This window comes from Leptonotus elevatus, chromosome 4 (genome assembly GCF_054856555.1).
Source record: "Leptonotus elevatus isolate MCC_2025b chromosome 4, RoL_Lele_1.0, whole genome shotgun sequence".
Classification (NCBI taxonomy): domain Eukaryota; kingdom Metazoa; phylum Chordata; class Actinopteri; order Syngnathiformes; family Syngnathidae; genus Leptonotus; species Leptonotus elevatus.
The window spans coordinates 17,094,166-17,109,842 of NC_141242.1; the positions used below are offsets into that span (position 1 = coordinate 17,094,166).

The window sequence follows — 15,677 nt, forward strand, 5'->3', positions numbered from 1 at the left end:
AGCACTGCATGCCAAACACACACACACACACACACACACACACACACACACACATACAATAAATAAATAAAATAAAAAAATGTGGAGAGATGTGGAGGATATAAATTAATATCCAAGCTTACGAGTACAATCCCTGGGACCCTCCATTCCCTGGACTCTGTAATCCCCACTCCCAGTCTGATCCACCTCTGTGTAAGATGGCAATAATCATGCCCACTAATGGCTCAATATGCAGAGCTTTACAAATAGACGTTTTGCTGAGGAAGGACGATTTAACATCAGCGGTGTTGGACGGCAGATGGGAGTTCCTGCTTATAGTTCTCAGTGGTTATGCAACTATGTGCAATGTTATGTATGTATGGTGTAAGGCAAAATATATATATTGCAGGGGTGTAAAAAACATTCTGAAACGGAAAATAGTTTCGTTTTTATTTAAAAGATGTGAGTGGATTGAAGTGAAGTATATCGAGATACATATCAAATCGTCATTAATTGAAGAGATATATCTTAGAAGGAAATGGCACATTTACAGTACTGACAATTTAATTCAGATGTATGTAAAAAGACCACAAAGAAGTCATCGCGTCATACCCTCTTGAACAGAGCCACACTATATCAAATCAAATTGTTGTCCTATTGTGTCGAACTAATTGAATCGTTCCACTTTGAAATATAGCAAGATATGTATTGAAACGTTTTTGAATGGAGATTAAAATCAGTGAGGTATATCGAGATATATATCAAATCGTCATTAATTGAAGAGATATATCTTAGAAGGAAATGGCATCATATTTACTGTACTGACAATTTAATTCAAATGTATGTAAAAAGACCACAAAAAAAGTCATTGCGTCATACCCTCTGAAACACAACCGCGCCATATCGGGTCGTTGTCCTACTGAGTGGAATCAATCGAATCGTTACACTTTGAAATATATCGAAATACGTATCAAATCATCTTTGATTGGAGGGTAATATCTCTGAAGGAAATTGCACATTTACTGTACTGGCAATTTCATTTAAATGTAAATGTCTTGAACTGAGCAATACCATATCAAACCGAATCGAAACGTTCCACTTTCAAATCGAATCATCCTTGAAACGTTTTTCACACCGCACATACCGAAAACCATATCGAATCATCTTTTGTGGAGAGATGCACACACCCTAATATATAGGTTATAAAAAGATTACGGCACTTGAAGGTAAACCATCAAATCATGTCTTTGTAAGTAGCCCCAAAGCACAAATGACCATCATGATTCATCTGAGGACGGAGTCAAGCTGATTTCTTTCTCGTCTCTCAGCAGCATGGGACGTCGCAAAGCATTCAGCAGTATCACATTATTCTAATTAGGGAAATGTGTTGGAAGGCTATTTCCTCTTCAAACAAAAGCCGGTGGAATTTCATCCTTGTCGGCAAATGTTGTATCGTGAGAAATCACTCATCCTTAATCCAGTGACATGTCATACCTATTTAAAAGACTCTCTCAGGAAAAATGTAGCATTTTTATATGAGAGTCGGGGTCGAGAGAGGAAGGGGTTACTGTGATCCCACCACCTCCACTCAGCCAAAAGAGGGGCCTGAGAGGGGCAGGCGGAGGCGGCCATCCTTGCTCTTGGCTGCTACCATGTGAAGCTCTCTGTTTCCTCTTGCTTCCTTTTGAGGGGCTTTGTTTCGCAAGCAAACAGTGGAAGTGGCCCCAAGTTGCCCGGCCAAGCACTGCATCCAAACTGGCAGGGCTGAGAAAAAAACAGAGGGAGGGGGGCGGGGTTCAAATTGGAATATAAGAATATAGCGAGAGGGGAGGGCAACGGGCATGCTGGTTCTTTCAGGCGGCTGATGTCATTGCTGTGCCCACCGTGGGAGAGCAGCGGCGGGACCAAGACGCCCCTTTCTCTTCCTCCACAAACTTTTTTTTTTTTTAGCCAAGATGAATGAATCTTTCAGAAGCCGCGGCTCATTGTGAGCCGTAATCGACGGCGATTATCCCGATTTTATGCTGCCTTCCCAGTGAGTGGAGGTTCCCTGAGTGCTGGCTTTGAGGGCTGCTGCGATGCAGCCAGGACCACAAGGGGTTGTCCTGGCAACACTTTGCAGCTTAGAGAGAAGGGATGAAGGGGAAAGAGGACGCTCTCTGCTACACAAATACACACAGCTCACAAACATTAGCATACGCCGCCGGGGCCACAATCTAAGAATGGGGTACAACATAACGCAATGGCAAATTGCATTCATATAAAAGATTAATTAGATTATAAATGTGTCTGTTATATGTTATCGCAAATATCTTTGATTACATAACTGACTAATGTGTTTGCATTAAAGTTAGTTTGTGTGAGCGTGTGTGTCGATTGTCAAACATGCTTCTGAAAAACAAGCAGAAGATGTAAATGACAATACACATTTCCCACTTGCGTCTCTGGGGCCCAATGGTCGTTCTCATGACTGGAGCATCACAATATAATGTGAGGTAAAGACAACTGGAGCCGGGCCAGACTCCGGATATATCTGGCCCCATTGGGCCTCACAGCTACTTTGTTATGTAGTGGGAAGAAACGGGCTCACGCATTCTGGCTGCCTGGGAGCTGTGAAAAAGAAAAATGAAGCCCTCAGCAAACACTTTGGGCTGTGCGCTGCATAGGAAGTGGGAGATGAATTCCAACGTTTGAAGAAAGGGAGGCTTTGTCGTTATGTCTTTTAATTACACTTCCTACTCAAATATGTTTTCCAGTAAACATGGTGCAAAGTAGCTATAGTTGTGAAAGTCTGGTTGATTCCATTTGCATTTCCATTTGCCATTTGAGTCATTTCGATCGGCACTTAACATATACTGTGTATGAAACCAATAAGAAAGAGTTCTTCTTATACAAATATGACAGTAATCCGGATCATCATAACAGTATTAATTTAGGAATACAGTATTCTTATTATTGGGATTGTTTACAGTGCACACTGATTTACACCGTTTCCAATATGCTGCTAAAATACAACTACAGTAATAAACAGTGTTGTTTTTTTTTGCTAACAATCCACAGTATACTTTCTATTCGTCACCCTCAAACTAGTAACTCATGGAAATGATTTTAGAGGTATTAAGTGGGACGTTTTTATATTCAAATCATTTTATGCTTGTTTAAAAAAAAACAGTGACTCCATAAGCAACATTGTCACCTTAAAGTGTTTCATAGCCTGTTTTTGTCCTTGTTACTTCAAGTGTGGCCATAGAAACAGTTACATTGGAATTTGACAATGAGATGATCATTTTCAATATTCTTCCGTTTTCGACCGCAGTGTTCCCTCACTTTTTGGCTGGTGAAATGTTCCAAGCCCCGCCCAACATGGCACGGGTTGAGATTGGGATTTTCGGTTCTTTTAAAAACGCTTGCACGCTTGTTCTAAATTCAATTCATTAAACTTTTGAAATGTGAAATGTATAACAAATACCAAGTTGCTGATTACAGGCTGCTTACATAAATTAATGTGAGCGGCCGCACGCTCCGTTTAACCGGCAGCAAATGAGGACAACGAAACTTTAGCTTAATAGCTAGTTTTTATTTTAAATCTTAAAATAGCTGACTTTAACCAGAAAACAGGTTACAAATTTCACAAATGAAAATCCGTACACGTACTGCGAAGCAGCGAGACAACGCCGTAATATCTATAGGGTGATTCCAGACGCATGAAATTCTACTGATAGTGGACAGATAGATGTTACTTTCAAATGAAAAAGAGAGGATGGCAAGAACACAGAACATTATTTTTTCCTCAACCAAGGCTTATTTAAACAGAAGACAAAATGACGGATATCCACCAATATTGTCTTTATAATATTGTCGTCATCCTGCCTGTGATCAGTGTCTACCATTCCACTGTCATGACAAACTACCACTTATGACTTCTTCTAATATTTTGAGCAGGGCAAGAATTCAGTACCATGGTCAGTGACCACCTAGTGCTGAAGGAGCTCACATCTGTCTTGAGGAAAACAAAAGAAGCCAAAGATTTCGAGCACAGACTCCTTGTTCAAGCCACAATCGATCATCAAATGCAGAAACTTCCAATTTGTCACGACTGAACATTACACAACCATGTTTCATTACTTTCATTCCATTTTTACCATCCAATCCCCCAATCAGGCTGCGTCTCATGCTGGCGACGTACGACTGATCAGTATTTCTCTGCCTGTCAGCATCCTCTAAGTTTTCTCTTTGTTTCCCTTTGTGTTGATAATGAGGCAGTCATTAGAGACAGAGCCTCTGGGAATCCTGAGGCTCATGTTGTAGTCTGTATAAGGTCTCTCAGATGTGACCAGTTCAGCTCTAATTACGTGCTAACGGCCTATTATGCTGGAGAGGGTTCGGGATAGACTGAATTGGATAATTCCCATTCATCTCCATGAAGTAGCAGAGATAGTACAGTTTGAAATGTAATCCAACCGCGGCCCTCTTCACTACTGTTTCGACAGTTAAGTGATTTCCAATGATTGCCCGCACATCCCTTTACTGCACATTGCATTTCTTACGCTCTCTTTTATTGTGGTTCTTGTTGAAATGTTTTTACAGGATGTTCCTCGAAAACGTGCCCCCCCCCCCCCCCATCTAACTCCCTCCCAATCTGAACTACCATCAATCTCCAACTGCAGCACAGATGAAAGGCCAGTGGAGAAACGAAGATCATCCATATTCATGGTTACTTTCTCTCAACACTGTGGAGGGTTTCCGCACCTACTGCCGGCGTCCTCATCTCTCATCTCTTCCTTAAAGCTATGCGGCTGATCATGCAAATACAAAGCAGCGCTGCTATCATTAGCAAAAGGCACATCTGTTAAACAGGTCTGGATAGATGGCAGCACGCAGATTCTGATGGCTTCGGCCCATTCCCCACAGGAGCTCATTAAATCAGCTCGTAAGGCAAGACCACCCCACCCCCCTGCTACAGCACCAATATTATCCACCGCATGGCTGAGAGGGGAATGGCAGAGGATGAGGGAGAGGTGTGTAGTAGAGGGAGGGAACGGTAGGCAGGATAAAATATAAAGATAGATGAGCAGCCGTGCATGGAGGAAGGGGACTAATAAAGCGGGGAGGGCAGAAGGTGTGGCTGCTTGTAACAGCCATAAGTGACGTCAGATGGAAGCGATCACGAGAAGTATCTCGTATGCACAGTTCATGGAGAGAGTCTTTGTTATCAGGTAATCTGTCGACTACATAAAGAGCTGACAGCTGTGTTGCGCAAATCACATTTCATACATCGATAGGCTCACCTGCCGCTAGCAAAAATAGACACACACGGAAACATCACATGCCTTTACACGCACTGTCTCACAAATGTCCTGCACATTAACGTCGCACACAAAAACAACAGTCGGCCATTGTCATAAATCTCCGGTGGTCCTAGCTCCGAGGCAGGGGTGCGAGGTCTCGGCGTCATTTGGGATTTGCCAATAAGAAGACTAAGGAGGATGGATGTTCTCTCACTAATTAAACAGCAAAGTCTGTTGGGAGTGAGCAGCGCCAGCAGCAGTAGCAATGCCAGCCTCTCCTTACACTACCCCACACAAAGAGCATTCCGACACACACTTGCACAACTCATCGCATCGGTCACTTAAGACTGCGATCCCCAAGGAGCTCAAACACACCTTGTTTGAACATGACAAACTCAATTAAAACACGATGAACATATTCACTGGAATATCCACAAATAATATTCAATCATCTGCTGTTTCTGTTTCCTGTGAGACTCCTCGGGTCCATAATTCTCCACCAACAAAGCTGTATCATTTACTGAACACATAGAGTCCTTTGATTTATTATTTATGATTTTGAATCATTCTCTATGGCAACATAGTCCGGAGGAGTCTTCAATTCATGTTGGAAAATATGTATTTGTTCATACACCATAATATTGACCATCATATTACGCAGTACGTAAATGATTCTATTTTCCCTTGATGGTTTTTCTCTACACTTCTTTTTGTGGTATTCACCCACAATATTTACACTCAGCTAAGGCAAAGGGCAAATATGTGAAAATAAACAAATACATAATATGCACAAATAAATAAATAAACAACAGCAAATTAGTTTAATTCACCATTACCGCTAAATTATGGAAATGAGACCCAAAGATATCCCTTTCTTATATCTATCTATCTATCTATCTATCTATCTATCTATCTATCTATCTATCTATCTATCTATCTATCTATCTATCTATCTATCTATCTATCTATCTATCTATATATATATATATATATATATATATATATATACGGCCAGTCATGGCTCTATATTCGTGCCTAGCGCAACTCTGGCGCGTAGCATGGTCGAACTGGGCGAATGGGCGGTCACAGTTAGAAATTGTAGTTTTAACCGTTGTGGGTGTGAACACAGTGGAAAGATATCGACACATGCAAAGCACGCATATAGGAAACTGTGAGCAGACCTTCAGGGGCGGATGATGGACAAGTAGAGATCGCAGTACACTGCTGTGAAGTGGGCACTTGGAGGCCAATGGGACGATTTGAACAAAAATGTAATAAAGAAGATAATGATTAGAGATGGGAGAGCACCAATACCAGGTATAGGTATTGGGCTGATACCAGGCTTTTTTTTTTTTAAGTGTCGGTGCTCGCGACAGCGGCCGACGCCAGTATTGTTTTTCCTGTGTGAAAACTACTAGTGGTATCAGTACTTGGTATCGGTGACTACTCAAACCAGTATCAGTGTGAAAAAAGTGTTATCAAATATCCCTGATAATAACAATAATAATTTGCTCAATTAATTGATTTGTACAACAATTCAGAGGCTGAAATGCTGTTGTCATATTTACAAATGAAACATGATGACATTCACGCATACCGTGGAGCTTAGAATCTTTCTGTCTGTACCTCAATCACATTCACCAAAATCACGCTACACTACCTGTGCCAATCCTTAGACCTGGTTTAGTCAACTTAAAGCCACCAATTGCCAGGTCCACCGGGGATGCGTCAAAGGAAACATCCTTTGCCAAATTCCCAAAACTTTGAAAACATTTCTAAACAAAGCAAGCCTGGCAAGCCACATCGAAAAAAAGTGGGTCTGGTCACTCGGTCATTGAAAGCGATTTCAGCCAGGCTCAAAACAAACCGTGCTAATCAAATTTGTTTATTTACTGTGAGGCATTCGTCGTGAGCAACGTCCTCTTCGGCCCCGGAAGTCTATCCTCACACGAGTCTTCAGGTTTTTGCCGCAACAACGACATCAGTCATTCACTACTGTCTCTCTTCGAGTAGCCATGTTGAATGTATTCACAGACTTACATATGCATATTATATATGTCATATGTACGTCCATGTGTTTACTACTCTTCCACACGTCCCGCTTCTTTGACATCACGTCCATTCTTCGCTGATTGGATCTTTTCACTATCTATTTGGTAGTGATGGCAAAATGAAGCTTCATGAAGCACTTGTGATATTTTTTGACTCCTCTAGATGGCACTCTTGGTTGAAAGATGCAGTGGAAATGTAATCAATTTCCTTTGCACTAGCCTTCATATTTAAACCAAGAGCACCATCTAGGGGAGTCAAAAAATATCACAAGTGCTTCATGAAGCTTCATTTTGCCATCACTACTATTTGGGAAGGTTTGCCCCGCCTCAGAAATGCGCTGGATGCTAACAGTGACCGGACTCATCCGCTGGTTACAGCAATGAGTCCGGTTTCCAGACTTAAGCAAGGCTTGCACTGGCACGGAAATCAAGATACGCCATTGTTTTTACGTTTAAGTGCAGCTACGCTGTCGAGAAATAGCTCTCAAAACTCAAGTCACTGGAATTAATTAGCTAAATCCATGAAAAGCATTCCTCAGCATATTTTCCCTGTTCCGCTCATCTCCGTCACGGCTAAATCCCCAGAGCTCGCTTGCCTTAACCTACTCAGATGGTAAAGCCCCTTCAGTGGAAGCTTACAACATAAATTCCACGAAATCCTGGCTGAATCATCATAGTGACAAACCAGGATTTTCTGTGATGTCGCAATGAATTACCCCTAACCTAAAATATTATTTGTAAATTAATAAAAAAAAGTAATTGTGACTTCTTAGTAAACCATTAAAACAAATTGGGCAAATTAACAACAAAAAAACACAGGTTTGTTGTTATGTGTCTGACAAATCTTTTGGTTAAAACAACCGCTCTAGAATGGTATGCGTTTTCCACCAATATATATATTGGTGATTGGGCCAACCGATACAAATTGGTCTTTCTGACCAAGATATTGGTTAGGCTGACATTTTTTCAGGAATCCCGCGGGTCACGGGATTCCCGAAAAAAAGCACCACTGATTGTCACACCCACTTAAATGGAGCGAAATTCATTCTCCGCATTGAGGGAACGGTGAGCAGCAGCAGTGGCTGCGCTTGGGAATCATTTGATGATCTAACCCCCCAATTCCAAACCATAATACTGAGTGTCAAGCAGTTCCCATTTTTATAGTTTTTGGAAGGACCAGTACAGGGATTGAACCCACAACCTTCCAGTCTCAGGGAAGACACTCTACAAGTAGGCCACTGAGCTGGTCACACCTAGTGATCTATCTTGACACACATTTCCATTTTTAAACACTATATTATATAATATATTGTAATCACTTATAATTAATAAATACATTTAGAATGCAATAAATGGATGCAATAAATTAATTTCCAAGTGATCTATCTAGATTTACTTTCTATTGTAGCCAATTTCATTTAAAAATTGGTATGCCCGTAACCACCCGGAATGGTCAATGTCTGACCAATTTATTGGTTAACCAAGCCAATATGAGCTTAACCTACTATATTGGTAGTTTTTTTTTAACCAATCCATTTTTAGAGTGTAGCGGCCCATTTTCATCAGAATGGTTAAAAACAAGGATGGGGTATATTTACTTGCCAGATGGATGGACAGATAGATAGATAGATAGATAGATAGATAGATAGATAGATAGATAGATAGATAGATAGATAGATAGATAGATAGATAGATAGATAGATAGATAGATAGATAGATGGATGGATGGATGGATGGATGGATGGATGGATGGATGGATGGATGGATGGATGGATGGATGGATGGATGGATGGATGGATGGATGGATGATAGATAGATAGATAGATAGATAGATGGATGGATGGATGGATGGATGGATGGATGGATGGATGGATGGATGGATGGATGGATGATAGATAGATAGATAGATAGATAGATAGATAGATAGATAGATAGATAGATAGATAGATAGATAGATAGATAGATAGATAGATAGATAGATAGATAGATTTGATAGATAGATGGATAGAAAGATAGATAGATGCTAGTCCTAATTAAGCAGTGTATAATGCAGTGAGCCAAAAGCTACAAACAAAAAGCCCTCTGTGTTAATCAGCCATTGAGGCAGAGCGCTCTTGGAACACGCCATCCCTACCCGAATAATGGGCCACTTTACAGGCCTCCAAGTTAGTTCACAGAATATCGAGCTGGGAAACCGCGAGCTCGGGGTTCATTGGGAGGAGGGGTGATTTAATTGTTTCCTTCTTTTTTGTTTTTGCAGGCCCCTTCACCCCTTTCTCCTCTCACCCCTTTCGGTCCTGAAAGGGGGTTCAGACAAACAGGCAATGAAGGGGATTGTTGTGTGTTCCGTTGCACAAGTGGGTGAGGTAAACAAACTAGACAGTACGCTCTATCAGCTGGGCTTGCAGGGACAGTGATAGGCTGAGCGGTGGGGAGCTACACACAAGGCAAATGATGATTGGGTAAGCAGCGTGGGGTAAAGGGGGTGGTGATGGGGGAGGAGGGGAAGATTGGTGGGGTATAAAGGGTGACGCTAAAGACTCCTGAGAGAGAGCGTAAAAAAAAAAAGGTGGTTATTCCGGAAGAAGTGGGGGTGCATGGACGCTGGGGTCTCTCCTCCGAGTGTGGTCATTGTGCTGGTCGCTGCAGTTCTCATGCATGAGACCCCGTTGGCTTCCGAAAAGGTCCACAAGTGATGAAGCACTCCCGCGTCCGAGCAGACAAGTGGCAGCTCGGCTCTCTGCTCCCAGAGCTCAAGGCCATTTACATGCTCAAGAGGAACATTAATGCCTGCCGATGCACCCGCAGTGAACAAAGAAACACACAAACCTTGCTCAGAGCCCCTTTGCACACTTAATTGAGGATTTGGGAAGGAGTAAAGGGGCGAAGGAAAGGTGGATGAGGAAAGAATGGCTAGTGAGGCCGTAAAAAACTCTTTAAAGTTTTTTTTGTTTTGTTTTTGCAACGATCAAAAGCATACCTTTCAAATTGACGGTTCATGATATTGGATAGTTTCTTTCACGTGACCCTAAAATCGAAAATGGCTCAAAAGTGTAGTCAAGACAAACATGTGGAGCACAGTTTTCCTATTAGGGCACAATCTATTGGTGAAAAGAACAAATTGTAAAATTTCTAAGTGAAAACGCACTCATATCCTTGGATTAAAGAATCTCTATAGTGTAAGTATTCTGGCATGATCAATGACCATATATCTGAATGAATTTTGCAACATCCTAACTATTGTTCAGAAATGCCATTGAAGTCTATACTCAAGACAAACATGTGGACAACGGCTGTAAAAGTTTAAGTCTTCCTTTTGTTTTGAACAAATCAATGACTGACCTTCAATTACGATTCTTGATTCCAAGGCAATGCGTAGATTGTTATCAGGAGCTTGGTCTTTGGTGTTAGGAGAGAGAAAAACATCTCACCCAGTGTTTAAATTTATGAGTGACTCACTCATGTTGAACATTTGGAAATTTGCCAGATTTCTAGTAAAAGTGAATTTGGTGGTTTGTAATGATGCAGGAAAGACGTGTTAATGTAAAAGTCTCTGAGCTATTTTCATTATTTTGAGAATTATTTATACTCTGAGTCCTTTTTTTTATTTTTATCAAATGTTTAAAATGCATATCGTTGATTAGGATGTTCTTTATTTTCTAGCCAGAAAATCTCCTTTCAGCAAATGAAAATTCCTTTGATTCACCATTTGGCCAGTGTGAATCATTTCAGGTTTCCGTGTGGGCTATATAAATATTCTATATAGTCAGAATGTGAATTGTCCCCAAGCTGTCTGTTATCAAGGCTATGGTGGAATTTTTTTTTACTGACCACTGAACCATTTTTTCGGAATTTTTTGTGTTCTCATATATCTTTGACTGTTTATTGGTGCAAGTGTTTTGCGCTGCTGCAAATGGATCAATGCCCACTTATGCCCCATTCGCTATTGCACTGTAATTGATTGGCAACCAGTCCAGGGTTTAATTAGCTTTTCATCTCTTACCAGTTAAAATATGCTCCATTCTGTAGTCTAGACAGGATACACACTATAGAAAAAGGATGTCCAATATTGTACATATCCATCTCCCTCTCTATTGTAGTGCATATTTTTTGTTTGGAGTTCTTCAGATGGGGTGCATATCCTGCATTGGGCTTTTTATCGGCAAAGAAATGTCTCATGTGTTGATGTTATGAAAATAGCATGAGATTTCAATGTCGCAACGCTCAAGTAATGCCTTAACCGTGGCCATCAAGAGCGCTATGATTTTGCCGCCGAGCAGCAGGCACTGTGGTGAATGCTTGTGTTGTCCTGTTCCTGTGCAGTCAAACAGAAGTGAAGCGAGCCAGTCTCTTTGTTTGGTCAACCCATGGGAAAGACCCCACTCTGTGCAGACCTCTGAGAACTAAAACACTGATTCTATAGGCAGGACGACATTAGCAAAAGAAAAAAGAAAGGGCACAGAGTGGATTGGAAGATCCATACTAGGAATCCAGTGAACATAAATTCAAAGACTTTAAGCCCCAGCAAATGAACGCAATTAGAAATTGGGTGTCATTAATATGATATCAAACAAAAGAGCAACAAAATGATAACAAGTGAGATATTTTCATAGACATGAGAAAATGCAAATCCGTATAGACAAACAGTAGGATGTTACAGAATGAAACAGGAGTTGGATGCTACTTTGGCATCCTCCGTGTGTTCCCAGGAGGATTACACAAGCAGTGGAAGCCACACAATGACAGTAGGAACTCCATGAATGGAAAGCTCCCACATTTACATGGATGGCGAATTCCTGTGACTATTACAAATGCCGTATCACTTTTTATCCAGCTTTATTTATATTTTCCTGCTTCGTTTTAAGCGACCTGACAGCAGAAGCAAGAAAAGGTGCTAACTCCCTCCAGGCAGGTAACAAATGTTGCACCTTCATGCTGCCTTTGCTGCCCTTTTACCTCTCCATGTCCACGAAGAAGAAGCCTCCACGATCTTGACAATAAATCCCTATTTTATCATTCACACTTAGATAAAAAAAAATTAAATAAAATCTTCTTATTTTAATGTTTGCACACTTTTTGTGTCACTCCCACTTTGTCACCTACTCTTGGTCACACGCCTGGCACTGTTACATCTCAGTTCATCTGGCAGAAACAAGTCTTAGCTCAATTTATTTGCCGAAAGGTTTGACTATTGTTTTAAAGTAAATCTTTAGAAAACTGTCTTAGTAAAGACAGAAGAAACAATTATTTCAGCTGCCAAATTAAACATTATACAGTATAGCTCAAATAATTGTTATAAAAAAATACAAAAAAAATAATACATTCAAATGCAAAAATAAATAAAAATAATAAATTGAGGTAAAGTTACGATCTTATATGATGCATAAAATATATCACTAGGGATGTTCAATACTATTTTTTCCCCCAAACCAATACCAGCATAAGTACTCAACTCTTGAGTAGTCACCGATACTGTTACCAAGTACGGATACCACTAGTACTTTTGATACATAACATTAAAAAAACACACACAAAAACCCAGATAATTTTAGAGAAACACCTGTATACCCCTAAAATATTTTTTTCCTTAAAATTGCATGAAATTAAGGGCATAAAAAAAAAACCTCTTCTATTTTCTAGTTTCAAGTTCAAAAGGGCAGCCGATACCGGAATCGGTCACCGTCTTTTGTCACCATCACGAGTACCGATAACTTGAAATAAAGCCAGGTATCAGCCCAATACTCATACCTGGTATCGGTACTTGCATGTTACTTTTCTTCACCACTAAGTTCTTGTCTCCTATTTTTGTTGACATTAAATTATATTTTTTTTTTTCAATCAAAGCTTCTCTTATATGTCTTACTATACAGCTTTTGACATAAACATACAAAATGTGTGCGCACACACGCACACACATTCATGTAAACACACAAGCTACCCTGAGCAATGTCTCCCCTAATTAAAACACTGTTTACCCAGATGGCTGGCATGAATGTGGATGCTCCGTAGGGTTGACATGTTCATACATACTCATTTTATTATCTTTGTTTATTATGGTTGCTGTTATCAGCATTTGTGCATGTATAATGCCCACACACAAATGCTGCATCTTTCGTTATCTAATTGCAACTCTTGAGATGCTAAATGTTTATATAGTGTATTTGCTTTAACTTATGTTAGTCTGTTTAATCTACAAACACTTCAAATGTTCATATTTGACATGAGCAAAGCTTCACATCATAACTTGAACAAATGTAAATTAAATATTAAAGTGGCAACCTTGACAAGTGAACAGTTTGTCTTAGAGTAGTGTCTTTATTCTCAATAAGAGAGATTTAATATATGCGCATAATGATCTTTAAGTCCCACTGATGAGATTTTTGATCTGATGGTGACACACACACACACTCTCAGATATAGGACATTTATACATCAAAATGACTCATCCCGCCTTTCAGCATGTGCCTTGGATGTCTGTGCTCATTCATGTAAGGCAGAAAATGCCACAGTACAGTAGTTTGGCCTCCGGGAAAAGGACAAAACGCATTAGCTGCATGGACACTTTTCAATACGGATTCTCCCGGCAATTACACTGAACGCCAGCTCCCTTCAGATCCCGCCCCTGTGACAAAATGGCCATGGTCCAGCCAGTATGTCTCACCGGGAAGAAGGTCTTGTTAATCATCCAACATCCACACTGATCTCCTCCATGGACGCATCCGTCAATGTGCTGTTGACAGAAGCCTCCTTACACACCCCGTGCACGTTTTCGAAATTGATGAGCAGGGAGTGATCAACTGAGAGTGTTGGTTTCCATGGTGACACTGGTGCTGCTGTTGGGAAACTGTGATGTGTATGTGTGTGTGCATGCCTATTGTAGTGCCTGTGTTTTTAAATGAAAGGGTGAATGGGGAGTAACCATTGGCTCCGAAAGTGGGTGGTGTACATTACTAAGGTTAGGATTATTTATCTTTGCATGGAGTGGTTCCTTCTTTTGTGTGTTAGTTGTGTTTTTTTACATACACAGAAGGCCTTAAAACACTGTTATTTTCCTGTTAAGGCAGTTACATTTCTCATTGATGAATTCCCTTTACCACAAACACATATTGAGCCAACTTGTTGATGATCAGAAATGCTCATCAGAAAACACCTGACAGAAACGATGCAGATGCACCTTTAAAAAAAAAAAAAAAAAAGCCTCTAAAATCAATCACCCCATTGCCACAATATCACGGTATTTTCACGAAAACAAACAGACTACTCATGGTTAAAGGCTGAATTAATTAACCACAAACAACTTTCTTTGCGCACAATGAGGTTTGATGTCTAAAATGAAGCAGTCAATAAACAAGTCCAGCACAAAGTGCTCCAATAACAAAGTGGCAACCAATATTACACGCACACGTCCAATTTAAATAGTTCAATGGACATAAAGGTTAACGCGCATCAATCATCTGCAACAAATTGCTTGCAATTCTACATGCATGTCTGATCATTTTAAATTAATGAACACAGATGGATGAAAGTCAGCGCAGCTCTGATGGAATGTGTCGCGCGCCTCTACATCTTTTTAATATGTGCGCTGCGCGTACAGAAAAAGAAGCAAGACATTTAATTGCAAATTAATGCACGCTCCAATCGGGTTGAAATTGAAATTGTTTCTATTAAGCATCGCAACGTGTTCCTTCAAGAGATCAAAAGCAGCATCTTACCTTAATTCCAAACCTCAAGGAAGAAAGTTTTCGGTGCAGCCCCTTTGCAGGGTCTTGTTGCATCCGCGTCACGGAAGCTGAGGCAACACAGCGAGCCACTGCGGTTCCACCACAGGAGCGCTTGACGGTGAGATCGCGGTGAGGCTTTTTGTCTCAGTAGAATCCGAGGAGCTGTGCAGCTAAACGAGCCCACGGAATGAGCTATGCCTCACCTCACCCCTCGGCGCTTGACTGCCCCACTCGCCTGCGCCCGCCCCCTCCTCTTTGTGTCCTCTTAATGAGGATGCGTCTCCGGTTGGTGAAAGATGCAGCCTATAGGCTACCTGTTCTCCACCTTCCCTATACCTCTCTCACGCGCGCGTACATTTGCATCCCGTTGAAAGTTGATAAAAACCCAAACCCAACCATAAACAGCCTTGCAGGGTCCTCAAGTAAAAGTCCTAGATGTCCATTTTAGGATATCTTCAAGTTGAAGCCCAACACACGCACTATAGTTACATAAATCTGACTTCTCAAACATTAGTTTTACTGTCAAATCAAATACACAAGTTTTTGTAAAATCTGCACTGAAAAATTACAGCATTATCTTGTTTTGTTTTTTTATTTATTTACAGTAATTAACTGTACGGGTAAAACAAATGCATGAT

At 40.7% G+C, this 15,677-nt stretch overlaps 1 protein-coding gene across 1 annotated transcript in view; it reads right to left on the bottom strand.

The window, feature by feature from the left end:
* Positions 1 to 15,262, bottom strand: part of LOC147175865 (excitatory amino acid transporter 2-like) — a 33,134-nt gene extending 17,872 nt beyond the window's left edge. Inside the window, exon 1 of the mRNA XM_086074807.1 lies at positions 15,031 to 15,262. The gene's annotated coding sequence lies outside the window, so the exon portion shown is untranslated. The remainder of the gene's footprint in view (positions 1 to 15,030) is intronic.
* Positions 15,263 to 15,677: the final 415 nt, after the last annotated feature.